A 19,049-nucleotide genomic window follows, 5' to 3' on the forward strand; every position below is an offset into this window, starting at 1 on the left:
TATGCTGAGATTATTTATTTATTTATTTATTTGGTACCAGGGATTGTACCCAGGGGTACTTTACCACAGAGATACAGCTTCAATTTGATTGATTGATTGCTTTTGAGACAGGGTCTCCCTAAGTTGCTTAGGGCCTCACTAAGTGGCTAAGGCTGGCTTTGAACTCTCAATCCTCCTGCCTAAGTCTCCTGAGCAGCTGGGATTACAGGTATACACCACCAAGCCCAGCCTAAGATTACTTTTTAAAAAGAACAAAAATTACTTGTTTCTCTGCATTTGCTACTCCCCCTCACACACACACCCATAAAATAGTGAAGTGTTGCATAGAGACATTTCCATTGAATGAGGTTTCTAATGATTCCAAATCTAGTTATCCAGCCTTTACATGCATGTTTTAAAAGGCAAAACTTCCAAACTATAAAGCAGTTCCCAACTAGAGTACTAGGGAATAGGATGGTGCATTTGTCACTGAAGAATAAATAATAGGAAGGCAAGGTTTGCAGATCCGTGGCATGACCCCTTTCTACTCTGCTGCAGGGGTAGGGGGTTCCCTGCTCAGAGCAAGCTTCTGCATATTTGATGGAAAATTTCAAACTGGAAATTGGCTGGTTTAAGTCCTAATGCTATGCAGTTTAATACCTGGTGGTCTAGGCCCTCCCTACTAGATAGCATTCCCCACATACATGTCCCCAAACTCTCTTTCCTCAGAGTTCCTCTTATTCTCTGAATATCCATGGGGCAAGTGACCAAAAATGCCCCGTTTTCTAGTAATTTATATGTTGATGATATTCCAAGATGACGCACTGATTCAGGGTGAGAATGATTTCTTTGAATTCCCCAGAGTAACTTGCTGACATCATATATAAAGTTAGAAGCTAATCATTGTTTTTGAAGGAAAGGTGTGGAGTAATAGCAACTAGTTAGAATCATCAATTTTAAATGCAAACATGTTTAGTACTATGAGTTGAGCATCTTGAATCTGAAAAACCTCCGATCTAAAAGGCCCCCAAATCCAAAACTTTTCAGCACCAACCTGATGTCACAAGTAGAAAATTCCATACCTGACCTCATGTGGAGTCACAGTCAAAATCCAGGTGCATTAAAAATATAGTATAAAATTATCTGTATATAAGATGTAAATGAAGCACAAATGAATTTTGTGTTTTGATTTAGATCCCATCCCTAAGATAACTCATCATATATGTGCAAATATCCCAAAATTTGAAAATCTGAATTCCTAAACACTCTGGTCTCAAGCATTTTGGATAAGGGATGCTCAACATGTGTCATTAGTTATAATTAACACTCTGGTTATTAATAGCCATCACTCATTGTGTTCTTCCACTCGCCAAGTACATTGTCAAATCTTTGCAGCCCAGTGAAGGATGCATAATAATTCCCATTTTATAGATAAGAAAACAGGTTAAAAACTTGAAACTTGCTTAAGGTCATAAAGTTAGCAAGTGCTTTGGGGTTTTTTCTTTTTCTTTTTCCCATGATCTTGCATATGTAATATTTAGTTTACAAGATGTCTGATGACTACAGCCAAGAAAAATAAATTGCGCTTATTTTATTATCCTACTTAAATCACTTTTATGTTGAATTCTTAACAATGTTACTGATTCTCCCCCATTTCTCACTGCTTTTGTTAAATGCATCTGGTGCTCATACTGGGCCAGGGACTATGGGAGGAGGAAAGAGACAGATGTGGCAGGTGCTTTCACCTGCATGGACTTTAACCAGAGTAAAGCACACTGTTTGGGTAGAATGTTAGTCTCCTCCAGCAGCTTAGCAAAATAAGAACTCAGAATGAGGGCCTGGATCACACAGAGCATGATTCTTCAGTTCTGTAAGTCAGAAATCAACACAGATTCCCAGGACTAGAATCAAGTGGTCAGCAGGGTTGGGTCACTCTGCTTCCATTCTGCAGTCTCTCTCCCTCCAGCTGGGAAAGGTTTTCCTCCCTCCGGACTCATGGGATTCCAGTGGGCACACCTGGAGGATCCAGAATTGCCCCCTTGTCTCAAGGCTCATACCCTAACTTACCTCTACAAATGCCCTTAGCTGTGTATGGTGACCTAGTCAGAGGTCTGGGGTTTAGGGTGGGAGCACCTTTGAAGGACTGTGTTTCTGGGACATTACTCATGGAACAGGCTCTAAATCCTGAAGGAATTTTGAGGAGGATTTGGGTCATGACAGGATGTCACATGCTGAGGGTAGAGAGAAGGGAAAATCTGCTGGCCTCAGGGCCATGGGGGAGGGAATGTGTGTGCTGTGTACATGGAAATGAGGGCTTTCTGCATCTCCTTGCCCCAAACAAGCATCTTGGTTTAGGAGAACTGAGGACATTTTCTTTGCCCTCTTGGGCAAAGCCCACCTCCACTCAGGACTTACCCCACTTAAGAACCACTCAGAGGAGTTCGGGAAGCTCTTGGTTTCTTGAGCAAGGAAGTGACACAATTAAAAAGATATTTTGGATTCAACCACAAAATTACAGGAAATACATAGGACAGAGTACATGCCCAACTATATTAAGAATACAATTAGCAAAATCCAGACTGTGAGGACCCTAAAGGATAAAAGATCTGACTCCTTCCAGTAATACTGCTAACCAAAGTGAAGAAGAGATGGACGTGGAATCTACATGTTTAAAAGAGGTGAACACTTATGTTAGCTACAGTTGGGAAAAATAAAAGACCCAAAATGCATTAAAAAAAAAAAAAAACAGGCCAAAGTAAACAAGGTAATTAGGGATGTGTTATGGTTTGGAGCTGGAATGTACCCCAGGGGCTCAGGTGTTGAAGGCTTGGTCCCCAATGCAGCAATGTTCAGAGGTGGGGCTCTGGAAGGTGATTGGATCACGAGGGCTCTGATCTCTATAATGGATCAGGCAATTGAGGGGTTCATAGCTGATGGCATTCCTGGGTGGTGGAGGAAACTGTAGGAGATGGACAGGCCTAGTTAGAGAAAGTAGGTCACTGGCAGCATGCCTTGGAAGGGTATATCTTGTCCCTGCTTCTTCCCCCATCCACTTCCTGGCTGCCCTGAGATGAACAGCTTTGCCCTACCATACCCTTCCATCATGACATACTGTCTCACCTCAGGCCCAGAAAAAATGGAGTCCAGCTGAGCATGGACTGCAACTTCTGACACCATGAGTCAAAGTAATTCTTTCCTCCTTTAAGTTGATTTTCTCAGGTATTTTGTCATAGTTATGGAAAGCTGAATATCACAGGGTGTGTGCTCATATGTTTTGCCAAAAGTAAAAGAAAAGAGAGTTAACTTGATGGGAAGGAGAAGAGAGTTTGAGAAGTGACTTTTGAGACACTGGGCAAAGTTTGTGGCTATAAGTGTATGTATTTGTCCATTTTTTTTTTCATTACTGTTGAAATATTGGAGGCTAAGTACTTACAAAAAGAGGAGTTTTATTTTGGTTCATGGTTCTAGTCCAAGATGAGGGACTACACCTTCTTTCTGTCAGAGTTCCAAGCTGGTCAGAGTATCCCATGGCAAAAGACAAGGAGCATGCATGTGTGCCATCTGATCCCTGTCCCTCTTCTTAAAAAGCTACCAAGACTTAATCATGGGGACTCCATCCTAATTACTTTAATTCTCCCAGTGGCCTCTAAACACCATAGTCAGGTTAAGTTTCCACCCTCTTAATATTTCATAATGTGGATTAAATTTCAACACATGAAACTTGAGGGTTATCTTCAAACCATATCCAAGCCACAGCAGGGTATTGGCCTTCATTAAAACATACATTTATTTTATGTGGCTTTCTGTAGGTATGCTGTATGCCTCAATAGAAGTATGATGATGTGTTGGGAAAATTGGTCAGGCGGTAGAATACGGGCAGATGGGGGGACACCAAGAGGCCATGGGTTGGGGTCAGATGTGACTGATGAACAGTGCCCACGTCACAGTAGAAACTGGCAGAAAAAGGGATGTGACTTGGGTAGATAACACTTGACAGGAAGAAATGACTTGGCTACATGTTGGGGCCAAAACAGGGGGTGGGCTGTGTTCTGTTGTTCCAGAGGAAGCATCCAACATGAAGACCTCCTGAGACCTGGCCCCTTGCTTTGCCACTCAGGTCTTGCTCTGTCTCCACAGCAGCTTTCTCAGACAGCCTGACCTGAGCTCCCCGAGACTGGAGAAACCAAGACAGAAGCCTTGCATATGAGCAGTTTATGTGAGGGGTCGCCCAGAGAGAAATGAAGGACAGAATGTGCAAGGATCAAAAGACATTTTAAGAACATTCTCTCTGGACACTGACAGCGTTGCTCCTGAAGCCTTAGAGAGGAGCACCAATATTTTTGTTTGGTTTTTCCTAATTTTTCTCGTTAGGATGTGAGTTCAGGAACAATCTGAGCATCAGTTTGGAGATGAAGAGATATTGCATCTTCATCTTCACAGTTCCCGTGGCTATCAAATTGGCAGGTGAATCTTTGGTAACTGCTCAAAGTTATGGAAGAGAGGAGGATGAAATTGGTTCCCCTATCTCTCGTGGAGATCCTGCAGAGGCTGCCTTGGGACTGCTTATTTGAGGCGCTCATACCACATCTGTGTGCCCCATCCTGCTGATGCTGAACTGTGACACGGTCTGGAAATGAACCGCCAGTTGGAGCCCCCCTATTGAAACTCAGTGGTCTTTCCCAGCCCTCTCCCCTGCCTTACTCCACCTTGTCTCTGTATACCTTTGTAACTGAAGCTGCCCTTCTCTTCCAAGCTACTCCTGAGTGTCCTTTAAACCTGCTTTCCACAAGACGCACAAATCCCCGGTATGCTTTGCCTTACACCCCGAAACCTCTGAATCCCTGTGTTGTTTATAGAGGCATTCCCAAAATAAAATAGAACCTAGCCGGTGGCACTTGAACAAATTACCTTTCCTCTCCAGTTAGTCTGAGCAGAGTGGAGGAAATAACATTGCTGTTGAAGAAACTGGTCTAAAAACCTACGCTGATTGAATAAACGCCTAAGTGGTCTAAAAGTAGATATCATTGTTTAACTCAGATTATTATAGCAGATGCTGTCAGTGCAGCCCCACATCCTCCCTAAGGGTCACCAGCAGTGCTATTAGACAAGCCTCCCACTCCTTCCACGCCCATGGCTTCCAAGACCAAGTACCACAGACTGGGGGGCTTAGAAAACAGACAGTTTCTTACAGTTATTATCTTGAGGTCCTGGAGGTTGGAAGTCCAAGGTCAAGGTGTTGGTAGGGTTGGTTCCTTCCCAGGTCTTTCTCCTTGATTTGCAGATGGACATCCTGCTGTGTCCTCCCACGACCTTTCCTCTGTGCATACACCTCCCTGATGTCTCTTCCTCTTCTTATGAGGATGCCAGTCTTTAACTTTAATTACTTATTTAAAGGAGCTGTCTCCAAATACAGTCAGATTAGAGGTTAGCGGCTTCAACATATGCATTTGGGTAGGTGTGTTAGTCAATTTTCCATGATTGTAACCAAATACCTGAAACAATCAATCTAAACAGAGGAAAAGTATATTTTTGTCTCACTGTTTTAGAAATTTGAGTCCATGATCTTTTGACCACCATTGCTTTGGGGCCTGCACATAATGTCAGAATCACAATTTACCTCATGACAAGCAGGTGAAAGAGAGAGGAAGAGAAAGGGACTGAGTCCCCCAGTACCCACTTAGAGGACATGCCCCCGAAGACCTCCCACTACTCTCTACCTCCTATTTCCCAATAGTGTCATGGCTGGGGACCAACACATGGGTCTTTGGGGGACATTTATCCAAATCATAGTAGGGGAGGACCAATTTAGTTCCAAATGAATTGCTCTCACCAAATTCTTACTTCAGGGGTTAGAACTCAAATTCATATGGCCATACAGCAATCCAAAGTTGTTATAAAGAATGCATACACACACACATTCGGTTTGACACAGATGTTCTTCTCTGCATCAGAAAGTGTCATTGATATCCCAAGCCAGCTTCCCTGCAGCTCCAAATTGTATTACCTAGGAATAAAAGCAGGGCAGGGGTATGAGGGAGAGGCTTTCTCCTTAAAAGAATGCAAGGATGGATTCAAAGGTTTTGCTTTCTCTGCTTGCTTCCCCGTTAGCACTGTTCTACACTAAAGCAGTTGGGTGTACAAGTAATCTTGACTGATGGGAAGAAATTCAGGAGATTATCCAGCAAGAGGCCTCCTAAGATGGTTCTTTTTTCTTCTTTTTGAGGAGGTACTAGGGATTGCACTCAATCACTAAGCCACATCCCCAGCCCTATTTTGTATTTTATTTAATGACAAGATCCCACTGAGTTGTTTAGTGCCTCACTTTTGCTGAAGCTTGCTTTGGACTCGAGATCCTCCTGCCTCAGCCTCTGGAGCCGCTGGGATTACAGGCATGCGCCACTGCACCCAACATGGTGCTTGGTTGACACATTATCTAAACCAGTTCAGTGTTAGACCTTTCAGGTTCCTCCCAACATGAGCACCTTCAGACCAGGTCTCATCTTCCCCCAAGAGTCACTATGGTGGTACCAGAACCAGTACATCTCCCAGCCTGGGTTCTGAACATACCTCACCTCTTGTACACATACCAGCTGCTATTTTTGAAATACATGTCATGCTGTGGTGATGAATAAAACACACATTTCATTTTGCAGGGTGACGGAATTCATTGTAGCTTTTACTCAAGTTTTTGGAGTTGCTCATGTAAAAAGAGATCCTCCTACGAAACTTTGGAATCATTGTTCTCTGTAACCCAGAGATGAGTCTAATTCATATGACTCTCCGTGGGCAGGAACGAGGACCAGAATCTGTGACCTGCTTCCTGTTACAGCCCCTCCAGAGTAGTGTCCTCCCTTGGAATTTGCCTGAGCCCATGGCTCTTCTGTTCTAGCCTCCCTTGTCCCCTACTTCCTCTTCTCTGCCTTGCTCTATTCTCCAGACAATAGTTTTCATTCTATTCAGGCACATTTTCCCCTCCTTTCCTTGATCGACACTTTTCTATATTCTTTACCCCTTCCTGTAATCACCATTTCTTTAAAAAGCTGTCTGAACTCCATCCACGTGTGTCCCTGTCAGGGTTGAAGACCTTCATTTAAACACAGAGATGAAGAATGAGACGAGGAAGATTCACTCGAATGTGTATTGATTTTTTGGGGGGGATACCAGGGATTGAATTCAGGGGCACTCAACCACTGAGCCACATCCCCAGCCTTATTTTGTGTTTTTTATTTAGAGACAGGGTCTTGCTGAGTTGCTTAGCACCTCCCTTTTGCTGAGGCTGGCTTTGAACTTGTGATCCTCCTGCCTCAGCCTCCTGAGCCACTGGGATGACAGGTGTGTCCCATTGTGCCCAGCTTGTATACTGATTCTTAATGGATAGCTGTCCTACTGTAGCAGGTGACTCTTGTGCCACCATATCCCTCCCCATGTGCCATTTCCTGCACACCAGCCTATCTTCTAATTGTCCCCACCTGAACCACTCTCTGGCCACTGTAGTTTCATCTACCTGAATGCAGGGCAGAGTATAGAATTTTTAACCTCCCAGTACCATGTCTACCAAAGACTGATGGGAACTGATGTAGACGGACACTCAGCTCTCTCCTCCTTCAGGTACCTCTGAAATGCAGATTTTCCACTAGCTGGCCCCAGAGGTAACTTAACCCCATCAGGGGTTAAGATCCAGGTGTCCCCAGAACTCATCTGCTTCGTGACAAACCTTCAGTTGTCTCGCTTCTCTTTCACCTCTCCACTAATGACCTTTCCTGAGATTCCTTCCCAAATGACCCTGTTCAACTTCAGATTTTTTTCTCAGAAGTTGCTGAAGGGAAAAACCCCCATTAAGATGCCCTGGAAAGTTGTGTACTTTACACAATTTATTTCTAAATCCAGAAATAAAAAATACAAAGGAGAATGTATTTTGGTGACTGCCTAGCGCTGCTTGGATTTATAATTCCATTATTTGGAGTTGATATTTAAATAGCTGGGACTTGGATAGGACACTTTTGTGCCTCAGTTTCCTTATTAAAAAAATAAAGGTTTGAACTAGAGCAGTGATTTTCACACTGTAGAGTTCCTGTCGTACTCTTGAAGAATTCTCTAGACAAAAGCGAAATGTGAAAATGAAAGGCATTTATAAAATCATTCAAATTAAATTACAAAATTGCAGATAAAGGGAAAGAACACTCCATTGGGTGATGAGAGGAAATTCTCCATAGATCTCTCATGTTTCTGCAAGTCTTATTAGCAGGGAAACAGGCAAACTTTTTTTTTTCCTACTTTCTTTTAAAAAATGTTGTATAGTAAAGAGCCTTGGAAAATAGAGGTAGTGTCTCCCAAAAGTCTGCTGGTAGATTTGTGCGCTGTATGATGTAATGATGTTTCTCTCCAGTACAATTGTTGGGCAAGTTTATTTGCTTGTGGTCTATTATAAGAAAATCCAATTTTCCCTGAGTCCTGGGTCCCTTAATGGTGATATAAACCCTCTCGGTGCACAAGCATCTACCAGGGTCACTCAGTGTTACCCCCATGGGACTCAGGAGGCAGCGAGAACCAAAGCAGGTGTGATGCTTACACTCTTTGCTGCACTGTGAGTACTGAAGCTCTTTGCCTCTGATTCGGGGATCTCGTGTCTTCTTCTCAATATTCATGATACTATGAGATACTATTCTGAAGTCAAGAGGTGTCTTGGTATTTCGTGTTCAGAAAATATTACTGAATTCTTTTAGGCAGTAAAAGGAATTCTGCCATTGGTACTGCCAATAAAATGTAGTCTGAGAGGAGGTCTGTATCATACGATGATCACTATTGTCCATCAAGATGGTTTAAATTAGAGTCGGAGTGCAGATCCCAGGTGGGGTGTGTGTGTGTGTGTGTGTGTGTATACCAGAAATTGAACTTAGGGCACTTCACCAATGAGCCATATCTCAGCCCTCTTTAATTTTTATTTGAGTCAGAATCTAGCCAAGTTGTTTAGGGCCTTGCTTAGCTGCTGAACTTTGAACTTGTGATCCTCCTGCCTCAGCCTCCTGAGCTGCTGGGATTACAGGTATGCACCACCATGCCCCGCCCAAGATTCTTATATAATTGGCTTGAAGTTTGAGAGTAAGAAAATCTTTACATTTCAAATAGGCAAGTGTGTGGATGTTGATGATTTTCCTATTTTGATTGTTTTTGTATATGTTCTTGAAGGAAAAGGGAAATTTATCACAGTAGAAAACAGTCACCTCCAGACCTATTAAGAGATGAAAATTTCAAATGCTTAGGGCACAAATAAGACACCACAAATAATTGTACTAAAATGTAGCAAGGTCTACATAATGAGCAACAGCAGTAGTTTAAAAATATATATTCACATAAAAATCATTACCAGTATGTGCACAAGCAGTACATTTGCATAACAAGTTCTAGCTGCAAAATACAACAAAAAAAAGGCAACTTTAATTTTTAAGTGTTGGGTAATGTCATACAAATTGACAACTTTATTAAAGGACTGTCTTCTTCACATTGCAAACTTTTCAGCTATTTACAAAAATAAATGTGGTGATTTCTAGAATTTACTTTTGGTATTGAAGTTCTCTGGTCCTACTCAGGCATGGCTACTTCAAATGAGACCAAATATGACTGTTGTTAATAAAAGCCTCTTTAGTGAAAACTCTCAAATATAGCATGACCTCATTGTTTTGCATATCTTGGTGATATTTTTAAATTTGGCTGTGTAAGGCCACTATGTTATCAGGTCTGCCATGACAATTAAAATGTCAGCAATGAAACTGAAAGATTAAGTTCAGAGTCAAAAGTGCAAAACAAAGAAAATTAGACTTCTTAGAAACTTGGAATTATGATCTTACTATACACTATATCACTGTGTCTGATTTTTGAAAATTTTACACGGTTTTATATTTTATATCATTCAAAGAAACACTTGAAAAGTATTTTCTGCCCAAAGATAACTAACATTGACTAAGGCATTTTACCTCAAACTTAACAACTACCAATTAAGGAAGAATAGCATCTTATATGATATTGTTAAATACAATTTGCCTTACTATTTCTCTATCAAGTTTCTGTATTGGCTTAACTGATATGCATAATAAATTACAAGATAAGCTGATTTTCAATCTCTTAACCATTTAGAACTACTTCTTTTTGTGAATTACAATTGTTCCAATATTGTACAACTACACCGAAAAAGACCACAGCTAATGTCCTTAAGTCCCAAGTTCCTAAATTTTGTATTCATATTAGTGCTCAGAAAGAATTGCCTTATGAGTAAGTTTTGTGAATTTTAATGTATAAAATATATTTGTGCTAACAAAATATCATATTTTCTATTATGCATGTTGAAGCTAGACTTTAAGATTTTATTGTTTTAAAAGCTTCTATGGGAAAAGAAGATTTTGAAAATCTCTAAACTAGTTAATTTTTAAGGTTCTCTCATTTCTAAAGACTTTGTTCCTCTAATTGGAATTTGAATCAAACGTCTATATTTTCGGAAAGACTGAGATGTTTGTTATTCAAATTAGATGTACAGGTTGAACATCTTTAACCACAGATTCAAAATCCAAGTTCTTCAAAATCCAAAACTTTCTGAGCATTGACATGATAACAAAAAGGGCAAAGTCCACACGGGACCTCTTGTGATGACACACAGCCCAAACACAGGTGCACAAGAAGGATAATAGATATAGACATCACCTCCAGGCTGTGTGGATAAGGTGTCTATGAAAAATATATTAATTTTGTGTATAGTCTTGGGTTCCATTCCCAAGAATACTAAGTGCAAATATTCCAAAATCCCCAAAATTCAAAATCTGAAACACTTCTCTCTCTCTCTCTCTCTCACACACACACACACACACACACACACATTTTTGCCTTGTTGCCTTAGCTTTACCTTCCCTGATGCAATCCAATTTCATTCTTGAGTCACTGACTAAATTTGAGGCGCCAACTGTTCTGATTGTCCAGTTTGGAATGATGCTTCTGTTTCCCCTCCAGCCAGTTGTTTAGGGCCTCTGGTCTGGGTTCACTGTTCATCCACACTTTTGCTGAAATATGAATGTAATAATTTATATGTAACAACAACAAAAATGGAAATCAGGTAATTTTGGTATTTTGTTGATTCTAATAGAAAGGTTTTTTTTAAAAAAAATATTCTCTAGTTTTAAATGGACACAGTATCTTTATTTTTATTTATACATGGTGCTGAGGATGGAACCCAGGGCCTCACGCATGCCAGGCGACTGCTCTACCACTGAGCCACAACCCCAACCCCCTAATAAAAAACTTTTAGTGGAGTAACTGTCTAGAATTATTGACTGGGATGATATTTTAAAGTGTCCTTCAGCAATATGAAAATGTCTGCAAGATAACAAGACTCTGAGAAAATCTTATTTCACACAGTTGACCCCTGATCATGGTATTGAGTCCTTCTGATATGAATCATCTCCTGATATGTAATAAATTACTCCAAGGTTTAGTATTTAAAGCGACACACCTGCATTATCTCAGAGTTTCTAAGGATCAGAATTCCTCATATACCCTCATCAGGGGCCTGTGGGTCTGAGCTCCAGGAGGTTTGGTGGTTTTCTTGGCTTTGGGTGTGGTCTCACCTGAAGGCTCTACTGAGGGAGGGACGTGCTTTTATGCTTACCCTCGGGGGTGTTGGCAGGATTCAGGCTATTCATCAGGGGCCTTCCTTAATTCCTCTCCATGTGGCCTCTCAGTGGATTAGATCACAAGATGCCATCTGACTTCCCTCAGAGAGAATAAGAGGAAGACCGAGGGAGTGTGTGTGAGACAGAACTCACACAGACTCTTTTTTTTTCTTTTTTTTTTTTTTTGGTACTGGGGATTGAACCCAGGGGCACTTAACCACTGAGGCACATCCTCAGCCTTTTAAAATATTTTATTTAGAGATGGGGTCTTGCCCAGTTGCTTATGGTCTCATAAAGTTGCTGAGGCTGGCTTTGAACTCACAATCTTCCTGCCTCAGCCTCCCTAGAGACTGGGATTACAGGTGTGAGCCACTGCACCTGGCTCGTCAGAGACATTTTGTAATCTAATAGCAGAAGTGACATCTATCACCTGTTAGAAGCAAGTCATGGGTCCAAACCAGGGGAAGGCGTGACACAAAGGCATTACCCCCAGGAGGCGTGGATCACTGTTGGTCGCCTCAGAGACCCCTGACCACAGGGTATTCTGAAGAAACGTTGGGCCTCTCCCACAGTCCCTACTCTCCCAGACAATCCAGCTTCCTCCTCAGCAGATAGCAAACTAAGGAAGTCCCAAATCACGTAGTGGGTGGCTCTGGTTTGAATGTCCCCTCCAAAACTCCTGTTGGAATTTAACCCCCTTTGGAGGGTATTAAGAAGTGGGCCCAGATGGGTATGTTACCTCCTTAGGAGACTGAGGCAGGAAGATTGCAAACTGGAGCCTACCCAGGGAACCTTAGTGGGACTCTGTCTCAAAATCAAAAATGAAAATTGCTCAAGGTGTAGTTCAGTGTGAGAACTCCCCTGGGTTCAATTCCCAGTGCAGAAAAAGGAAAAAAAAAAAGGCATGGAAAAGTGGGACTTTGGATAAGTGATGGGCCATGAGGGCCTTGCCCTAATGAATGGATGACTCCATTTGTGGGTTAGTGGGTCATCTTCGGAGTGACTTTGTTATCAGGTGAACTTGTTAGGTAGGAGTTCAGAGACACCAAGCTGGAGGAGACAGGGTATTAGAAAGGAGGACAAGATGGGGAGAGGAGTCCTGACCCTGTTTGCAATAAATCCCATCACCATGACAACTCCCACCAGAGGTCCAGATTTTGAAGTGACAAATGGAAGTAAAGTGGGAAATATTCTCATTAGGTTTTCTAAAGTGACAAATGAGGGGAGGGATTGGAAAATATTCTAATCAAGTATCACAAGATAACCAGTGGGAGAAAATGAGGTAAGGTGAAGAAACTTTCTATATGCTGAGCATCTGGGCTGGGGATGTGGCTCAAGCGGTAGCGCGCTCGCCTGGCATGCGTGCGGCCCGGATTCGATCCTCACCACCACATACAAACAAAGATGTTGTGTCCGCCGAGAACTAAAAAATAAATATTAAAAAAATTCTCTCTCTCTCTCTACCCCCTCAAAAAAAACCATATATATATATACTGAGCATCTGGCACCATGCTCTTGGACTTCCCAGCCTCCAGAACCATGATCTAAATAAACCTCTAGCCTTTATATGTTACCCAGTCTGTGGCATTCAATTATAGTAACAGAAAATAGACTAAGAAATAGGTGCAGGTGGCTTACATCCATCTGTGCCTGTAATGACATGGAAACCATGGCAGCATTTTGTAGCCATCTAAGTCAAACACGGGGATGGTGGTGGTGGTGATCAAGGACCCAGTGCTCTTGTCACCAGACACCAAAGAGTTTTATGGGATGCCTCACCGTAACTGGAAATCATAAGCTAAACTCATGCCAAACCTGAAGAGATGAGCCACTCAGTGAAACTGCAGGGCCTGCTGAAAGAGTCCCAGAGTTCCTCTCTTCCTCTGTAATCCCATCTTGTCCCCAGCTGTCAGATTGTTACCATGCCTCATTGCATATAAGGTGACTTTTTAAGGTTAAAAGAATTCTTTCCCCAAATTGAGGTTGACAGATTGCAGGTACACAGCAGCCAAACCTTTGCTGAGCTGACTAGCTGTCTTGGTGGTTTCTGGAGTTTATGAATTGATGTGCACCCAGGTTTCAGTCCATGCTTGCTTCAACTGTGTTATGGTTTGGATATGAGGTGTCCTCTAAAAGTCCACGTGTGAGACAATGCAGGAAGCTCGGAGGAGAAATGATTGGATTGCAAGAGTCTTAACCTGATCAGTGAATTAATCCTTGATGGTATTAACTGACTGGTAACTAGAGGCAAGTGGGGTGGGGCTGGAGGAAGTGGTTAATTGGGGGCATGGCTATGGGGTATATATTTTGTGTCTGGAGCTAGAGTCTCTCTTTCTCGGCTTCCTGTTGTGAACTGCTTCCCTCTGCATGCTCTCCCACCATGATGTTCGGCCTCACCTCCAGCCCCGAGGAATGGAGCCAGCCTTCTGTGGACTAAGACCTCTGAAACTGTGAGCCCTCAAATAAACTCTCCCTCCCCTGCAGTTGTGCTGGTCAGATCCTTTAGTCACAGCAGTGAAAAAGCTGACTCAAACAAGCTGCTACTGAAAGCAGCACCTGAAAGTGCCAAGATCTCTGGATGGCCTAAGTCCCTGCCTCCGGTTTACTGCAGCTGCACAATGAGCCACCTGGGCAAAGCTCGATTACTTGACCATGACCACTGCTAATAAAAATAGCATCTGCACGATGGGGTCAGGCAGAGTACTGAAGATGTGTGCATGAAAAACATGTGTATTTACATAGAAATGCCCGGGTCATATGTTGACTCATGTCCTGATATACAGAGTCATCAAAGAGGAGGGGAGGGTCTCCATCTGGGGACAAGATGGAATGTCACTCCTGTGAAGAACCACCCAAGGAGGGTGGTATAGCATCACTAAACAAGGAAGAACTTTGGATTTCATCAAGTAACATAATAACTCAAAACATGTATGTGGATCCAGACTCAATCCGAGTGAAGATCAATTTTTTTCCCCCTTAAAGCTAAGTTGCAATTTCAGATTTCACTAGCCTTTGTGAGGCCTACCTGCCAGAAGTCTGTGAGTTCTGTAGCAATGCAGGGGATTGCAGTGGCAGGAGCAATTTGACTCCCTGAATGAGATGTGAGCTCCCCCGCCTCTCCTCAGCACAGATTGTAGGGGGAGGAAGAGTTCTGTCCAGAGCTATTTTAAGGTTACGTGCATTAACTCGAGAGGCATAACTATTCTTAGCCCCAAAGTATAAACTTGTATCTTCAACCTAAGACTGAAGATCAGGGAGAACTGATGGGTCCTTGTCATCCATTCTGAGCATTTTTTTTGAGTCTTAGAAAACCTTCTCGACCAAGTAGGAGATAAATTCTGGAAAATGAAAATTAGCTGTTCATAATGCCAACAGCTGGTGGCATGTCCTCAGCCAGATCCCCACTCTGAAGCCCTGGTGCTATTAGAGTTCTTCAACCAGCTCCTCCAATTTGCATTATTTTTGACTTTTCAAGTTTGTCGGAACCTAGGAGACACCCAACACTCCTAGTCTCTTGCCATAAACACCAGGGATCTATCACTCTACTGAGAATGAAGTCTGGTGGCCACAGATTCAAGGAAAGAGATCAGAAGGAAAACCAAAGAGAGAATTAAAAGGCAGAACATGCTAAGTGAAGCCAGCACATTCTGAAGGTAGAGGGCAGAATTTAGATGGAATGTCCCTTGTGTGCCTCCAATAATTATTAAGCATCTCCATTTTCTGTTTCCAGATTGCAAAATATTTATAGCATTAAATTTTTTTCCATTTAAAATAACTGTTCCTTTTTAAGTCAATGTGATAAGACAGGACAAATTTCAAACATTCAGGACTGACAAAATAGGGAATTAAGTTTTTTTGTTTTTTATAACTGGAATACTTTTGAGGGTATAGTCTACGATGTGTCCTTTTTCTCATCAATGTCTTCTTCTCAGCACCTGAAAATCTTCTTTCCATGAAAAACTGCATCATGGAGACCAAAGGATAGAGAATTTTCAATTGATAGCCATGTGCTCAACAAGCTATTGAGATGAAGTCAGTTTGTTCCATAGAGTAAGAGGAAAGTAATGGACAAGCAGGCTCACATGGCCGAATGATGACAGGTACTAACCACAGCTCCCCATCTCTTCCTGACTTCCCCACATAACCTTGCGCCCCCAGTCTGTGAATGTAGAAAACCCCACCCTTATAACCCATGGGAAGGATTTTGCTTCTGAACCCATGGTAAACTGCAGAAACCTCAGGCTACTCTGGACAAACCCAGCAGATCTGGAAGTTTCTAGGGTGGTTTCCTGTTCCCAGCAAGTTGGAGGAGTATAAGAAGAGAATGACCCAGGGATGCCCTGGACCAAGGTTTTCTTGAGCTTGGCCCAGAAGGAAGAAAAAAACCTTGAGGAGGTTTGAGGGTTCCCAGTGGAGAACTCTGGAGCTCACCTTCTGAGGGAGAGCCCCAGGAAGCTGCAAAACCCTTCCTCTGCAGCCTTCGGTGGAGGCCTGATGAAGCCTTTGATTGCTTCTGGAGTCTCCCTGTGTTCCACAGGGTGTAAGATCAGATTTGCATAATTAGTGGAGGGTGGCGACATGGGTGCTGGTAATAGATGCCTGACGCTATGAGACTTGGAAAGCTCCAGAGGGACTCCCATGTCACCTGAGGAGGATGGACATCCCACGGGATAGGTGCCACTCCCCCAGACAGTCCCTGGTGCCATCCCCTGACCTGTATGTGAAGATCAACCTGAGGAAAAGTGCATGTGTGGATGTGTGAGTGTGCACGCCTGAACTTGCACAAGTACAATTGTGTGCACATGTGTGAGTATGTGCATACACCAGTGCATGCATGTAAATGCATGTGAGTGTGGCTGTATGTTTATAAATGTGTTTGCATGTGTGTGGGGGCACACTGAAGTCATCAAGGTTACATTTCTGTCACTGGAGCTGCACCCTCCAAAGAGAACTCAGATCAGTTACAGACTAATTAGACTTGCCCGAGTTTCAGGTTTCATTGGCTATTATAAAGACCCCTATGTGACAAGTTCCCCAACTCCCTAAAATCATACAAAACTGATTCCAGAGGAACATTGTCATGTTGGCTCAGAGAATGTTTACCATGTAACATAAAACTATCCTATATTTTTATGTTATGTTCATATATACTTGACATTTCATAAATTGCACCATTTTTTTTTTTGGTACTGGGGGTTGAACCTAGTGGCACTTAACCACTGAACCACATCCCCAGACTTTTTAAAAAATATATTTTATTAGACACAGGGTCTCACTAATTTGCTGAAACTGGCTTTGAACTTTTGATCTTACTGCCTCAGCCTCCCAAACTGCTGGGATTACAGGCATGTGCCACCATGCCTGGCAAATTGCACCTTTTTAAACTATGCAATTTGGTAGTTTTGATGCATTTGTACACTCAAGAAACCATCATCACCATCAAGAGAAATAAACATATCTACCGTGCACAGAAGGCTTGTAGTCAACAAGATATAGGAAGCTAGGATGAGTGATGGCCCCCAGGGACACTATGGTCCTAAACCCTGGAGCCTGTGACTATTCCCACATACGGAGAAAGGGTCTTTGCAGAAGTGATTAAGTTAAGAATCTCTAGATGGGAGATTATCTTGGATTTGGGGCCCTAAATGCAATCACAGGTGCCTTTAAAAGAGGGAACCAGAGTTTGGGGGGCTGAGGCAGGATCTGGATTGTGAAGCCAGCCTCAGCAGAGGTGAGGCACTAAGCAACTCAGTGAGACCATGTCTTTAAATAAAGTACAAAATAGGGCTGGGGATGTGGCTCAGTGATCGAGTGTCCCTGAGTTCAATCACTGGTACCCACCCCCCACACACACAAAAAAAAAAAAAAAAAGGAGGGAAAAAGAGGGAGATTTGATCAGAGACAAGGAAAGTCCAGTGACCATGCAGGCCGAGGAAAGCAGAGTCAGAGACAGATTGCTACATGCTGGTTTTGAGGAAAGCAGAGTCAGAGACAGGTTGCTACATGCTGGTTTTGAGGAAAGCAGAGTCAGAGACAGGTTGCTACATGCTGGTTTTGAAGATGGAAGAAGGAACCAGGAACCAAGAAATGCAGGCAATGATGCTCTAAACTTTGGAAAGGACAAGGAAACAGATTTTCCCTTGGGGCCTCCAGAAGGAACTCAGCCCTGCTGACTTCAGGGTTCTAAACCCCATGAGACTCGTTTTGGCCTTTTGACCTCCAGAACAGAGTATATATTTCTGGTTTTTATTTTATTTTTAAATTTTATTTAACTTTTTTTGTAGATGGACAGAATGCCTTTTTTTAATATTTATTTTTAAATTATAGGTGGACACAATATCTTCATTTTATATTTATGTGGTGCTGAGGATAGAACCCAGTGCCTCATGCATGCTAGGCAAGCGCTTTACCACTGAGCCACAGCCTCAGCCCTGAGAATGCCTTTTTTATTTGTTCATTTTTATGTGGTGCTAAAGTTCAACCCCAGTGCCTCCCACATGCTCAGCAAGCGCTCTGCCGCTGAGCTACAGCCTCAGCCTTTCTGTTGTTTTTAAGCCATTAAACTTTCAATAATTTATTGCATCAGCCATGGGAAATTAATACAATATTACTATCTTGAATTTTGATTGATTCAGAATAATAATTTTATAGCAATTATATTGGGTTCAAAGACAGAATGGTCCAAAGACATGGACTTAGGGTCACTTGAGATGTTCAACCAAGTAGGGATGGTCTCTCTCAGCCCAGTATACTCTCATGATTTAAATAACCAGCATCCCCTAATTCCAACTTTTAAGAAGTCTGCTATGTAAATCTGTTTTTTTTAAAAAATTTAATGTTTTATAAGCTTCACACCAAAATTTTTGAAAGTAAAGTAATCTCAGATCATCCAGTGGCCACAACCCAGTCGTATTATCTTTCTGGCTTATTTCCCTCCCAGGCGTTCTCTTTTTACTTTTTTTCCCCTCAATTGGATATTACTTTCATAGTTGATTTATGCTGTGGGCTGAATGCGTACTCTTCAGATTCTTATGTTGAAACCTATCCCTCAAAGCGATGTCATTAAGAGGTGGGACCTTTGGCAGGTGGTTAGGTCATGAAGGGAGAGCCCTCTTGGGCAAGATTAGTGTATGCATTAGATTATTTTATATTGCCATAACAAAATACTTCAGGCTGAAAGTCCAAGCTATATGGCAGCAGCTCTGATGAGCCCCCCCCCACCCCCCAGCTATGTGAAAACATGGCACAGAAACAGAAAGGGAAACAGCGATGTGCAGAAGAACTGAAGCACATGGGTGATCTTGCTCCATCTACAACAGCCCACTCCTGAGAACTAATCTAGTCCCATGAGAGCTAGAAATCCCCAAAGACAGCAGTAATCCATTCATGAGGGTGGTACCCCCATTGTCTCCCACG

The sequence above is a fragment of the Marmota marmota genome, unplaced genomic scaffold (genome assembly GCF_001458135.2).
Source record: "Marmota marmota marmota unplaced genomic scaffold, marMar, whole genome shotgun sequence".
Lineage (NCBI taxonomy): Eukaryota > Metazoa > Chordata > Mammalia > Rodentia > Sciuridae > Marmota > Marmota marmota.